We start from the raw sequence: 17,009 nt of genomic DNA on the forward strand, positions 1-17,009 counted from the left end.
TCTACAGTACCATTTACGTGACATCTACAGTACCATTTACGTGACATCTACAGTACCATTTACGTGACATCTACAGTACCATTTACGTGACATCTACAGTACCAATTACGTGACATCTACAGTACCAATTACGTGACATCTACAGTACCAATTACGTGACATCTACAGTACCAATTACATGACATCTACAGTACCAATTACATGACATCTACAGTACCAATTACGTGACATCTACAGTACCAATTACGTGACATCTACAGTACCATTTACATGACATCTACAGTACCAATTACATGACATCTACAGTACCAATTACGTGACATCTACAGTACCATTTACGTGACATCTACAGTACCAATTACGTGACATCTACAGTACCAATTACGTGACATCTACAGTACCATTTACGTGACATCTACAGTACCAATTACATGACATCTACAGTACCAATTACATGACATCTACAGTACCAATTACGTGACATCTACAGTACCAATTACGTGACATCTACAGTACCAATTACATGACATCTACAGTACCAATTACGTGACATCTACAGTACCAATTACGTGACATCTACAGTACCAATTACATGACATCTACAGTACCAATTACGTGACATCTACAGTACCAATTACGTGACATCTACAGTACCAATTACGTGACATCTACAGTACCAATTACGTGACATCTACAGTACCAATTACGTGACATCTACAGTACCATTTACGTGACATCTACAGTACCATTTACATGACATCTACAGTACCAATTACATGACATCTACAGTACCAATTACATGACATCTACAGTACCATGACATCTACAGTACCAATTACGTGACATCTCAGTACCAGTGACATCTACAGTACCATTTACATGACATCTACAGTACCATTTACATGACATCTACAGTACCAATTACGTGACATCTACAGTACCATTTACATGACATCTACAGTACCATTTACATGACATCTACAGTACCATTTACATGACATCTACAGTACCAATTACATGACATCTACAGTACCATCTTTACATGACATCTACAGTACCATTTACATGACATCTACAGTACCAATTACATGACATCTACAGTACCAATTACATGACATCTACAGTACCATTTACATGACATCTACAGTACCAATTACATGACATCTACAGTACCATTACATGACATCTACAGTACCATTTACATGACATCTACAGTACCCATGACATCTACAGTACCAATTACATGACATCTACAGTACCAATTACATGACATCTACAGTACCATTTACATGACATCTACAGTACCAATTACATGACATCTACAGTACCAATTACATGACATCTACAGTACCATTTACATGACATCTACAGTACCAATTACATGACATCTACAGTACCAATTACGTGACATCTACAGTACCAATTACGTGACATCTACAGTACCAATTACGTGACATCTACAGTACCAATTACGTGACATCTACAGTACCAATTACGTGACATCTACAGTACCAATTACATGACATCTACAGTACCATTTACGTGACATCTACAGTACCAATTACATGACATCTACAGTACCAATTACATGACATCTACAGTACCAATTACATGACATCTACAGTACCAATTACGTGACATCTACAGTACCAATTACGTGACATCTACAGTACCATTTACATGACATCTACAGTACCATTTACATGACATCTACAGTACCAATTACATGACATCTACAGTACCAATTACATGACATCTACAGTACCATTTACATGACATCTACAGTACCATTTACATGACATCTACAGTACCAATTACATGACATCTACAGTACCAATTACATGACATCTACAGTACCATTTACATGACATCTACAGTACCAATTACATGACATCTACAGTACCAATTACATGACATCTACAGTACCATTTACATGACATCTACAGTACCATTTACATGACATCTACAGTACCAATTACATGACATCTACAGTACCAATTACATGACATCTACAGTACCATTTACATGACATCTACAGTACCAATTACATGACATCTACAGTACCAATTACATGACATCTACAGTACCAATTACATGACATCTACAGTACCAATTACATGACATCTACAGTACCAATTACATGACATCTACAGTACCAATTACATGACATCTACAGTACCAATTACATGACATCTACAGTACCAATTACATGACATCTACAGTACCATTTACATGACATCTACAGTACCATTTACATGACATCTACAGTACCACATCTTACATGACATCTACAGTACCAATTACATGACATCTACAGTACCAATTACATGACATCTACAGTATTACATGACATCTACAGTACCAATTACATGACATCTACAGTACCATTTACATGACATCTACAGTACCAATTACGTGACATCTACAGTACCATTACATGACATCTACAGTACCATTTACGTGACATCTACAGTACCAATTACGTGACATCTACAGTACCATTCTGACATCTACAGTACCATTTACATGACATCTACAGTACCAATTACGTGACATCTACAGTACCAATTACGTGACATCTACAGTACCATTTACGTGACATCTACAGTACCATTTACGTGACATCTACAGTACCAATTACGTGACATCTACAGTACCATTTACGTGACATCTACAGTACCATTTACGTGACATCTACAGTACCATTACGTGACATCTACAGTACCAATTACATGACATCTACAGTACCATTTACATGACATCTACCATTTACATGACATCTACAGTACCCATTACATGACATCTACAGTACCAATTACATGACATCTACAGTACCAATTACATGACATCTACAGTACCATTTACGTGACATCTCTACCAGTGACATCTACAGTACCATTACGTGACATCTACAGTACCATTTACGTGACATCTACAGTACCAATTACGTGACATCTACAGTACCAATTACGTGACATCTACAGTACCATTTACGTGACATCTACAGTACCAATTACGTGACATCTACAGTACCAATTACGTGACATCTACAGTACCAATTACATGACATCTACAGTACCATTTACGTGACATCTACAGTACCAATTACGTGACATCTACAGTACCATTTACGTGACATCTACAGTACCATTTACATGACATCTACAGTACCAATTACGTGACATCTACAGTACCAATTACATGACATCTACAGTACCAATTACATGACATCTACAGTACCATTTACATGACATCTACAGTACCAATTACGTGACATCTACAGTACCAATTACATGACATCTACAGTACCAATTACATGACATCTACAGTACCTACATTACATGACATCTACAGTACCAATTACATGACATCTACAGTACCAATTACATGACATCTACAGTACCAATTACATGACATCTACAGTACCAATTACATGACATCTACAGTACCATTTACATGACATCTACAGTACCATTACATACAGTACCAATTCTGACATCTACAGTACCAATTACATGACATCTACAGTACCAATTACATGACATCTACAGTACCATTTACATGACATCTACAGTACCATTTACATGACATCTACAGTACCAATTACATGACATCTACAGTACCATTTACATGACATCTACAGTACCATTTACATGACATCTACAGTACCAATTACATGACATCTACAGTACCAATTACATGACATCTACAGTACCAATTACATGACATCTACAGTACCCATGACATCTACAGTACCAATTACATGACATCTACAGTACCAATTACGTGACATCTCTACCAGTATCCAGTTTACGTGACATCTACAGTACCATTTACGTGACATCTACAGTACCAATTACGTGACATCTACAGTACCAATTACATGACATCTACAGTACCAATTACGTGACATCTACAGTACCATTTACGTGACATCTACAGTACCAATTACGTGACATCTACAGTACCATTTACGTGACATCTACAGTACCATTTACGTGACATCTACAGTACCAATTACGTGACATCTACAGTACCAATTACATGACATCTACAGTACCAATTACATGACATCTACAGTACCATTTACATGACATCTACAGTACCAATTACGTGACATCTACAGTACCAATTACGTGACATCTACAGTACCAATTACGTGACATCTACAGTACCATTTACGTGACATCTACAGTACCAATTACGTGACATCTACAGTACCAATTACGTGACATCTACAGTACCATTTACGTGACATCTACAGTACCAATTACGTGACATCTACAGTACCAATTACGTGACATCTACAGTACCAATTACGTGACATCTACAGTACCATTTACGTGACATCTACAGTACCAATTACGTGACATCTACAGTACCATTTACGTGACATCTACAGTACCATTTACGTGACATCTACAGTACCAATTACGTGACATCTACAGTACCAATTACATGACATCTACAGTACCAATTACATGACATCTACAGTACCAATTACATGACATCTACAGTACCAATTACGTGACATCTACAGTACCAATTACATGACATCTACAGTACCAATTACATGACATCTACAGTACCATTTACATGACATCTACAGTACCATTTACATGACATCTACAGTACCAATTACATGACATCTACAGTACCAATTACATGACATCTACAGTACCATTTACATGACATCTACAGTACCAATTACATGACATCTACAGTACCAATTACATGACATCTACAGTACCATTTACATGACATCTACAGTACCATTTACATGACATCTACAGTACCAATTACATGACATCTACAGTACCAATTACATGACATCTACAGTACCATTTACATGACATCTACAGTACCAATTACATGACATCTACAGTACCAATTACATGACATCTACAGTACCATTTACATGACATCTACAGTACCAATTACATGACATCTACAGTACCAATTACGTGACATCTACAGTACCAATTACGTGACATCTACAGTACCAATTACGTGACATCTACAGTACCAATTACGTGACATCTACAGTACCAATTACGTGACATCTACAGTACCATTTACATGACATCTACAGTACCATTTACATGACATCTACAGTACCAATTACATGACATCTACAGTACCAATTACATGACATCTACAGTACCAATTACATGACATCTACAGTACCAATTACGTGACATCTACAGTACCAATTACGTGACATCTACAGTACCATTTACATGACATCTACAGTACCATTTACATGACATCTACAGTACCAATTACATGACATCTACAGTACCAATTACATGACATCTACAGTACCATTTACATGACATCTACAGTACCATTTACATGACATCTACAGTACCAATTACATGACATCTACAGTACCAATTACATGACATCTACAGTACCATTTACATGACATCTACAGTACCAATTACATGACATCTACAGTACCAATTACATGACATCTACAGTACCATTTACATGACATCTACAGTACCATTTACATGACATCTACAGTACCAATTACATGACATCTACAGTACCAATTACATGACATCTACAGTACCATTTACATGACATCTACAGTACCAATTACATGACATCTACAGTACCAATTACATGACATCTACAGTACCAATTACATGACATCTACAGTACCAATTACATGACATCTACAGTACCAATTACATGACATCTACAGTACCAATTACATGACATCTACAGTACCAATTACATGACATCTACAGTACCATTTACATGACATCTACAGTACCATTTACATGACATCTACAGTACCAATTACATGACATCTACAGTACCAATTACATGACATCTACAGTACCAATTACGTGACATCTACAGTACCAATTACGTGACATCTACAGTACCATTTACGTGACATCTACAGTACCATTTACGTGACATCTACAGTACCAATTACGTGACATCTACAGTACCAATTACGTGACATCTACAGTACCATTTACGTGACATCTACAGTACCAATTACGTGACATCTACAGTACCAATTACGTGACATCTACAGTACCAATTACATGACATCTACAGTACCATTTACGTGACATCTACAGTACCAATTACGTGACATCTACAGTACCATTTACATGACATCTACAGTACCATTTACATGACATCTACAGTACCAATTACGTGACATCTACAGTACCATTTACATGACATCTACAGTACCAATTACATGACATCTACAGTACCATTTACATGACATCTACAGTACCAATTACATGACATCTACAGTACCATTTACATGACATCTACAGTACCAATTACGTGACATCTACAGTACCATTTACGTGACATCTACAGTACCAATTACGTGACATCTACAGTACCAATTACGTGACATCTACAGTACCAATTACGTGACATCTACAGTACCAATTACGTGACATCTACAGTACCAATTACGTGACATCTACAGTACCAATTACATGACATCTACAGTACCATTTACGTGACATCTACAGTACCAATTACGTGACATCTACAGTACCATTTACGTGACATCTACAGTACCAATTACATGACATCTACAGTACCAATTACATGACATCTACAGTACCAATTACATGACATCTACAGTACCATTTACATGACATCTACAGTACCAATTACATGACATCTACAGTACCAATTACATGACATCTACAGTACCAATTACGTGACATCTACAGTACCAATTACATGACATCTACAGTACCAATTACGTGACATCTACAGTACCAATTACATGACATCTACAGTACCAATTACATGACATCTACAGTACCAATTACGTGACATCTACAGTACCAATTACATGACATCTACAGTACCAATTACGTGACATCTACAGTACCATTTACGTGACATCTACAGTACCATTTACGTGACATCTACAGTACCAATTACATGACATCTACAGTACCAATTACATGACATCTACAGTACCAATTACATGACATCTACAGTACCAATTACATGACATCTACAGTACCAATTACATGACATCTACAGTACCAATTACATGACATCTACAGTACCAATTACGTGACATCTACAGTACCAATTACGTGACATCTACAGTACCATTTACGTGACATCTACAGTACCAATTACGTGACATCTACAGTACCAATTACGTGACATCTACAGTACCAATTACATGACATCTACAGTACCATTTACGTGACATCTACAGTACCAATTACGTGACATCTACAGTACCATTTACGTGACATCTACAGTACCATTTACGTGACATCTACAGTACCAATTACGTGACATCTACAGTACCAATTACGTGACATCTACAGTACCAATTACATGACATCTACAGTACCATTTACGTGACATCTACAGTACCAATTACGTGACATCTACAGTACCAATTACATGACATCTACAGTACCAATTACGTGACATCTACAGTACCATTTACGTGACATCTACAGTACCATTTACGTGACATCTACAGTACCAATTACGTGACATCTACAGTACCATTTACGTGACATCTACAGTACCAATTACGTGACATCTACAGTACCAATTACGTGACATCTACAGTACCAATTACATGACATCTACAGTACCATTTACGTGACATCTACAGTACCAATTACGTGACATCTACAGTACCATTTACGTGACATCTACAGTACCATTTACGTGACATCTACAGTACCAATTACGTGACATCTACAGTACCATTTACATGACATCTACAGTACCAATTACATGACATCTACAGTACCATTTACGTGACATCTACAGTACCAATTACGTGACATCTACAGTACCAATTACATGACATCTACAGTACCAATTACGTGACATCTACAGTACCAATTACGTGACATCTACAGTACCAATTACGTGACATCTACAGTACCAATTACATGACATCTACAGTACCAATTACATGACATCTACAGTACCAATTACATGACATCTACAGTACCAATTACATGACATCTACAGTACCAATTACATGACATCTACAGTACCAATTACGTGACATCTACAGTACCAATTACGTGACATCTACAGTACCAATTACATGACATCTACAGTACCAATTACATGACATCTACAGTACCATTTACATGACATCTACAGTACCAATTACATGACATCTACAGTACCAATTACATGACATCTACAGTACCAATTACGTGACATCTACAGTACCATTTACATGACATCTACAGTACCAATTACGTGACATCTACAGTACCAATTACATGACATCTACAGTACCAATTACATGACATCTACAGTACCAATTACGTGACATCTACAGTACCATTTACATGACATCTACAGTACCAATTACGTGACATCTACAGTACCAATTACATGACATCTACAGTACCAATTACGTGACATCTACAGTACCAATTACGTGACATCTACAGTACCAATTACATGACATCTACAGTACCAATTACGTGACATCTACAGTACCAATTACATGACATCTACAGTACCAATTACATGACATCTACAGTACCAATTACGTGACATCTACAGTACCAATTACATGACATCTACAGTACCAATTACATGACATCTACAGTACCAATTACGTGACATCTACAGTACCAATTACATGACATCTACAGTACCAATTACGTGACATCTACAGTACCAATTACGTGACATCTACAGTACCAATTACATGACATCTACAGTACCAATTACGTGACATCTACAGTACCAATTACGTGACATCTACAGTACCAATTACATGACATCTACAGTACCATTTACGTGACATCTACAGTACCATTTACGTGACATCTACAGTACCATTTACGTGACATCTACAGTACCAATTACATGACATCTACAGTACCATTTACATGACATCTACAGTACCATTTACGTGACATCTACAGTACCATTTACGTGACATCTACAGTACCATTCACGTGACATCTACAGTACCATTTACCTGACATCTACAGTACCAATTACGTGACATCTACAGTACCAATTACGTGACATCTACAGTACCATTTACGTGACATCTACAGTACCAATTACATGACATCTACAGTACCAATTACGTGACATCTACAGTACCAATTACGTGACATCTACAGTACCAATTACATGACATCTACAGTACCAATTACGTGACATCTACAGTACCAATTACGTGACATCTACAGTACCATTTACGTGACATCTACAGTACCAATTACATGACATCTACAGTACCATTTACATGACATCTACAGTACCAATTACATGACATCTACAGTACCATTTACGTGACATCTACAGTACCATTTACGTGACATCTACAGTACCAATTACGTGACATCTACAGTACCATTTACATGACATCTACAGTACCATTTACATGACATCTACAGTACCAATTACGTGACATCTACAGTACCATTTACATGACATCTACAGTACCAATTACATGACATCTACAGTACCATTTACATGACATCTACAGTACCAATTACATGACATCTACAGTACCATTTACATGACATCTACAGTACCAATTACATGACATCTACAGTACCATTTACGTGACATCTACAGTACCAATTACGTGACATCTACAGTACCAATTACATGACATCTACAGTACCAATTACATGACATCTACAGTACCATTTACATGACATCTACAGTACCAATTACATGACATCTACAGTACCATTTACGTGACATCTACAGTACCAATTACATGACATCTACAGTACCAATTACGTGACATCTACAGTACCAATTACATGACATCTACAGTACCAATTACGTGACATCTACAGTACCAATTACGTGACATCTACAGTACCAATTACATGACATCTACAGTACCAATTACATGACATCTACAGTACCAATTACGTGACATCTACAGTACCAATTACATGACATCTACAGTACACGCTCAGGCATTGACTCTTTCCCTCACGATGCTTATGCCCTTTATCGTTGAATCAAACGATACATCTGCAAGACAAGATTACACAATATCTCTTGGCACTATATTCAAAATCACAGAATATCGCTAAGAACCATCTATTAGATTAGGGGGTTCTACACACTTTTTCAGCTCAAGACCCAAATGCGAAATTGACCATCTTCCTGTGACCAAAATCATCCTACAACGACCCAAATGAAGAAGAAATGGTATGTGATTTATAGATGTATTCTCATAATTCAGGACCCACCCCACTTGCCCAGTGCACGCTTTGGGTCCCCACCTATAGTTTAAGAAACCCTTTCCTAGATCGCAGAGTATCTCTTGGCACTATCTCCTAGATCGGAGGTATCTATATCTCCCAATGGCTCATGTCTGATGGTGTGTCGTTGGGGCAATAACATGCGGTCTTCATTTCACAGGCGCCACATTACATCGGTGCCGTCTGAAGAACACGGTGCAATAAACTCAGTCATACAAGGTGTCCTTGATGTACAAGTCGGGGGCTTTTAGACGAATCACTGAACCCTGTTGTTGCTGTTTCCTTTTCCTGTTTGTGGGTATGTTTTGTTCAAAATGGTGTCTGGTGATAGGAAATAGACTCATGACAACTAGTCTTGACTGATCTCGGCCCGGGAGAATCATCTCTGAACCGAATTGAGATTGAAAGAGTATATATTTCAGGAAATAAGGAAGTGTTATTTTACACAGTCGTGTCCCTTACGTTGTCTGCTCCATACATTACAGACTGTATGACCTCGCCAAGATCTAAAGCATTATCCAGCCATCATAACACACTTATTGATTGATCCGATAATAGTAATACTGTTGTTATGCATCGGTAGAAACGGCCCGTATCCATAGCAGCCATAACAGACCCATCCATAGACTCACTGTAGGCTGCTAAGCAAAACCCTCCTGTTCAGCTCAGCACTCCAAATAACTCTGGGAAATGTACACCTTTCACACGTGGTTCCAAACCAAACACAGGCTCTTTACTCATATGACCTGCAGCCCAGCACGACACTGCTTCTTTATACTGTGTTTGACTTACAACGCCTGGCGACAACACTTAGCGACAACACTTAGCGACAACACTTAGCGACAACCCTTAGCGACAACACTTAGCGACAACACAGCCAGCAGCACCCAGGGGACTTGGTTCTAAACCAAAAACCCTTCATTATACTGCGTCTCCTTAGCCAATCTCTTGACATCTAACCGTTGGTTAGAAACCAAAAGCATTCCCAGAGTTCTAAGTCCATATATATTTCTTGATTAATCAGGATTTCAGAAAGGAATCAGGGTTACTGTGCTCTCTCTCTATTTCTCCCCCTCTCCATCTCTCCCCCTCTTCATCTCTCCCCCTTCTCTCTCCATCTCTCCCCCTTCTCTCTCCATCTCTCCCCCTTCTCTCTCCATCTCTCCCCCCTCCATCCCATCTCTCCCCCCTCTCTCTCCATCTCTCCCCCCTCTCTCTCTCTCTCTCTCTCTCTCTATGATGAAGGCTGTAAAACAGCTGTGATCTCCTAATGAGAGACACGTTGTCTTCTCCTGCCTGGCTTGGACTGTCTCTTAAACCACCTCTACTGCTTTTATCATGAGTGTTTTGATGCTCTTAAGCACTTCCATCACAGACAGTGGGAGATCATCAGAGACCGTGCATGACAGCAGCCAGTCACAGGGCAGTGATCTTTTAGTTAAAGAGACCTTTGACCTGGATGTAGATTAGACTATATTTTGGAGGCCGTAGGTCCATTTCGTTGGCTTGTGTAGCAGTGCTTCTCAGATCCTCCTTTCACTCGTATGATATTTGCTCATATCACAAGCACGGATGGCTACATAAATCTGAACCATAGAAAATGGTTTGAATACAGCACCATTTCAGACGCACAGTGTACTATTACGGTATTGTAACATAACAGCTGCTTCATGACAGGTGTCCATACTGTCTGTAATGTCGGTGCAGTTTACCATAGTCCACTTCTATCTCGAATCGATGTTTATTCTGATCTGACGGAATCCTAATTTAATAAGTGGTTTCTATCGTCACGGAAACCAAATGGGTGCCGTCCGTGTCAGATGTCCTGTCGGTATGATGTCGTCTCTGTATGACTGGGCCACACTTCCCAGTGCCGGACTGCCGTTACAGAAACTACAGCTTCTCTCCAAATGGCAGCTTGTTCTCTATATAATGCACCAAGTCTGAGGGTACAGTCGGAGGCAAAAAAATATATTAAAAAATATGAATAGTTTGTCCTCTGGGTTTTGCCTGCCCCATACGTTCTGTTATACTCACAGACATTATTCAAACAGTTTTAGAAACTTCAGAGTGTTTTCTATCCAAATCTACTAATAATATGCATATCTTATATTCTGGTGATGAGTAGCAGGAAGTTGAAATTGGGCACGCTATTTATCCAAAAGTGAAAATGCTGCCCCCTATAGCCCCCTATACCTTAAGAGGTTAAAGGCCCCTCATGGAACTTATCTTGTGTTTCTCTCCTCACCCACTGCCAATAGACCGGTCTCTCTAATCATTTTCCATGAAGACTGTAGGAACATATTGCATCGATTGACCAAAATACAAAGATGACATTCTTTTTTTTCTTCTTTTAGCTTATTTTTGTTTCTCAACATCTTTTCTGTCAAAATGTAAAGGGTCAAGTTTTGGTGGCATTCAAGAGATTCTGTGTAGAAGGGGATCTGCTGTGTGTTTTGGTTGTATGTATCTTTTGGGTTGGTTATTTACACAGTCAGTTTCCTCTAGGAGGATGGTCACTTTCTGGAAGCCTAAATCAAGTTTTCAGATTAGACTGTACGAGGTTCAGCCTGCAGTGTCTGATGGGAAGAGGAGGAACGGTTGTTTTGTGATAAATATTCTCATCTGTCTTTTACAGCTGAACAATTTGATGTTATTGTCTGATTTGATTGGATTTATTTTGTTTGGTGGAGGGGGGGAATTCAGGAATTTTCCATCCACAGATATTTTTCTATAAAGCTAAATCAGATGATTCTATACACTGTCGTATAAAACGCTGTACAGATGCAACAGACTGTATATCATGTTAGTGTCTCCTGAAGTTGTAAAACGTTGATACTGTTTGTTCTATTGAAGTAGTAGTTGTTAGTGTATGTGGTTGTAGAGGCGGTCTGGACCGCAGCACTGGGCTCCATATCAGGACTAGGAAAAACAATGCTCTGTTTTCTAATACTTTTTAAAAGACATATTATTGAAGTGGATTTTTGTAAGAAGGAAAATACTTTTAGAATCATTGGTATACACAGCACAGCACAACACACACACACACACACACACACACACACACTTCCTCTTTCTCACATCACAGCACACTGGAGAATGTTGTGTTTATCGGGCCCCTGTCTATGCCCCTCATGGAGCTCTCCTATTTAAGGATGTTTATTGACACTCACACCTCTCATTCATATATATATATATATATATATATATATATATATATAAATAGTACATGAACATAATAAGTTTGTTTCTACCTTGTCTGTCTCTACTGGCTCTGGTCTGTCGGTAGCTGGATGAGGAGACTGGGTAGAATGTCCCAGTTAGTAAAAGGCACTGGACCAGGGTTAGAGACAAGTCCATTTAAATACCTGTCAATTCAGAAAGTAAAACCAAATTCTAAATGTTCCCAATTTAAAAAATAAAAATAAAAAAAAGCATTGAAGATAATTGGAATTTCAGTATGCTTCCTGAATAAACTATAATTTAAATGGATTTGACCCCCAACCCTGCACTGGACTGACTTCCTGTTTGAGTTGTCATGCTGTCCAGTCATTAGCTGGCTACTTGTGGTTTGGACAATTGATTCCCATAATGAGATTACCATGTCTGCTTGAACGTTTCTTGGTATTATTTCTGACCAGAAACTAGAGACACTAATGGGTCTTTATGAAAAAGCAGTTGTATAAAGAGATTAAGCATTTTTTTCCCCCTCCAAGTTAAAATCTCAACCAAACAAAAAGTTGTTCCGTTCACTGCACAAAATCCACATATCATTCACAAGCTAAGACACTTTCTATTTAATATTCTTATCAATATGATATCAGCCATTAAGATGAAATGAAACTTTGGTTGAAGTGAACTTTTGGTGAGAAACGTCTAGCCCAGATTCTCCCTACGCCGTTTCCCACTCTTGAGATCAGAGTTAAAGTTGTAAACCAAAATGCAGAGAGAAGGTTCATCCTTACCTCTTCACAAAGCTTTAATATGCTTTAGGTGGCTTGAACCAATCATTTGTTTGTTGTCAGTTCAGAGTGAAGCGTTACAATTTGTTACTTTCAGTCGGCAACCATTTGTTGTTGAAGTCTTCTCATCCTATCCCAGTCACTTGTTTGTGTTTCAGTGTATTCAACCCGGTCTCAAGAGCAATACCTATTATTCTGTGAGTAAATCCGTGACACTCCATTTAGTAAAATATGTTACAGGTGGGCATATAACGCGAACGTCTAGCTTACCTAATGGTTGCGATGTTCGAATCTCCTCACAGACAACTTTAGCGTTTTGTTCATTCGTAACATTGTACGTTTTGCAAATTCGTAACTTGTAATACGAAATGGGTGATGGACATCCACAAATTAACATATCGTCGAAATTTTGAGCGTCTCTGATTTACATACAGAAAAATAGGAAATGCTCTGAGACCAGGTTGGTGTTTTGTATGGTTGTTAAAGGATGGCTAGGAGATCCTAGTTTCCCTAGCTAGCACTTGGGTTGCTCCATTTTTTCTGAACCTGCTTTCATTGGCCTTGCCTTGGGTTTTTGCTTGTTTCCGTTGAATATATTTCTGTCATGTTGTCTGTTCTCAGCGCTGTAAGACAGTCCCTTACACAACATGGAGAAGCAATATCACTGTAATAAACAATGTAGTGTTGTTATTAGGTTTATTCACATGCACCCTAGGTGTCATAATTGAAGTAAATCTCTTTTATACAAACACAGATGGTGTTGTCTTTGTTTGAAGTTTCTGCCATCTCATTCCCTACTGAAGGATGTGATGCCATGATGCTCTACAATTACTTTGTTGACCTCGGTTTCCCTCGGGTCATCTTGTAACTGGCGCGGTAGGTAACCTAGCGGTTAAGAGAGTTGGGCCAGTAACCGAAAGGTCGCTGGTTCGAATGCCCGAGCAGACTAAAAGGGAAATCTGCCGATGTGCCCTTGAGTAAGGCACTTAACCTGTAAGTCGGTCTGGATAAGAGCGTCTGCTAAATGACTAAAATGTAAACGTTAAATCAGGATTATGCCTCTATGACCATTCGTTCCAGTCAGACGGGTTTGGATTTCTCCCTGAACAATATGGCTGACATTTTCACCCCATTATGGAACTTTGAGGGTTCAAAAATGTAATGATATTTTTTTTTAAATGACATCGCACACAGAGAGGGAGAGACGCACACAGAGAGACAGACACACACACACAGAGAGACAGACACACACACACAGAGAGACAGACACACACACAGAGAGACACACACACACACAGAGAGACAGACACACACACAGAGAGACAGACACACACACACAGAGAGACAGACACACACACAGAGAGACAGACACACACACAGAGAGACAGACACACACACAGAGAGACAGACACACACACACAGAGAGACAGACACACACACACAGAGAGACAGACACACACACAGAGAGACAGACACACACACAGAGAGACAGACACACACACAGAGAGACAGACACACACACAGAGAGACAGACACACACACAGAGAGACAGACACACACACACAGAGAGACAGACACACACACACAGAGAGACAGACACACACACACAGAGACAGAGACATTTTAGGCAGAAGCCTCACTTTGAAAGTGTCCTTTCAACAAACAAGCCAGTTAGGACAGAACTTTGGACAGAACTCAGACAAGAACCTGTTCCATCCTGTGTTTGGTAAGTGTCCTTCAGAACCTGTTTGGTCCTGTGTTTGGTAAGTGTCCTTCAGAACCTGTTTGGTCCTGTGTTTGGTAAGTGTCCTTCAGAACCTGTTTGGTCCTGTGTTTGGTAAGTGTCCTTCAGAACCTGTTTGGTCCTGTGTCCTTCAGAACCTGTTTGGTCCTGTGTTTGGTAAGTGTCCTTCAGAACCTGTTTGGTAAGTGTCCTTCAGAACCTGTTTGGTCCTGTGTCCTTCAGAACCTGTTTGGTCCTGTGTTCTTCAGAACCTGTTTGGTAAGTGTTCTTCAGAACCTGTTTGGTCCTGTGTCCTTCAGAACCTGTTTGGTCCTGTGTTTGGTAAGTGTCCTTCAGAACCTGTTTGGTAAGTGTCCTTCAACCTGTTTGGTCCTGTGTCCTTCAGAACCTGTTTGGTCCTGTGTCCTTCAGAACCTGTTTGGTAAGTGTTCTTCAGAACCTGTTTGGTCCTGTGTCCTTCAGAACCTGTTTGGTCCTGTGTTCTTCAGAAGCCTAGGTAAAATGTCTCGTGGAGTAATCGAGACCCACGGCTGTTGACGTCTGAAAACCGCTAAGTAACTGACTGGGGAGCTACATATGACCAGAACATACAGATGAAATATGTGTCTGCAAATGCATTGAATGTATTTTAAGCCTAAGCACTGATGATCTATAATGATGTGTGTTTAACCGGCTGTCCTCTGTCTCCACGTGTTCCCTCCTCAGGACGCTACGCAGACCTGCAGCTGGAGTTCTCGTCTGCGGTCCGGACCAGCGCCGAGCAGAAGGAGCTCATCCTCAAACTGGAACACGACCTGAGCAGCATCCAGACCATGTCCTCCCTGTCACGCCCTGATGCTGAGGTTTGTCTTTCACCTCTCTGACCTTTCACCTACCCTGACTCTGTGACATCACTTTGAGCCTGGTGTTAGTCTCCCCATCACTGGGATGCACATAGGTCCCTATTCTCAGACGAGAGAAGTTGACTTAAGTCCGAATCGGGTCCTGAACCCCAAATTACTCCATGTCTAATCTGTTCTTATTAGTGTAAAGTATTTAAATGCACTTTAAATAAAG

General features: G+C 39.2%; 1 long non-coding RNA gene across 3 annotated transcripts; it reads right to left on the reverse strand.

Annotated features, from left to right (window-relative positions):
- Window positions 1-2,907: 2,907 nt before the first annotated feature.
- LOC127908854 (uncharacterized) lies at window positions 2,908-9,650 on the reverse strand. Of its 3 annotated transcripts, none has more exons than XR_008068772.1 (3): window positions 9,381-9,650; window positions 8,753-8,989; window positions 2,908-3,332 (listed from the first exon to the last, which is right to left on the reverse strand). It is a non-coding gene; the product is annotated as an uncharacterized LOC127908854 (long non-coding RNA). The 3 variants fall into 3 exon arrangements; XR_008068771.1 differs by having other exon boundaries at window positions 8,707-8,989; XR_008068773.1 differs by having other exon boundaries at window positions 8,707-8,989; window positions 9,358-9,650.
- Between the last annotated feature and the right edge of the window lie 7,359 nt (window positions 9,651-17,009).

This window comes from Oncorhynchus keta, chromosome 18 (genome assembly GCF_023373465.1).
Source record: "Oncorhynchus keta strain PuntledgeMale-10-30-2019 chromosome 18, Oket_V2, whole genome shotgun sequence".
Classification (NCBI taxonomy): Eukaryota; Metazoa; Chordata; class Actinopteri; order Salmoniformes; family Salmonidae; genus Oncorhynchus; species Oncorhynchus keta.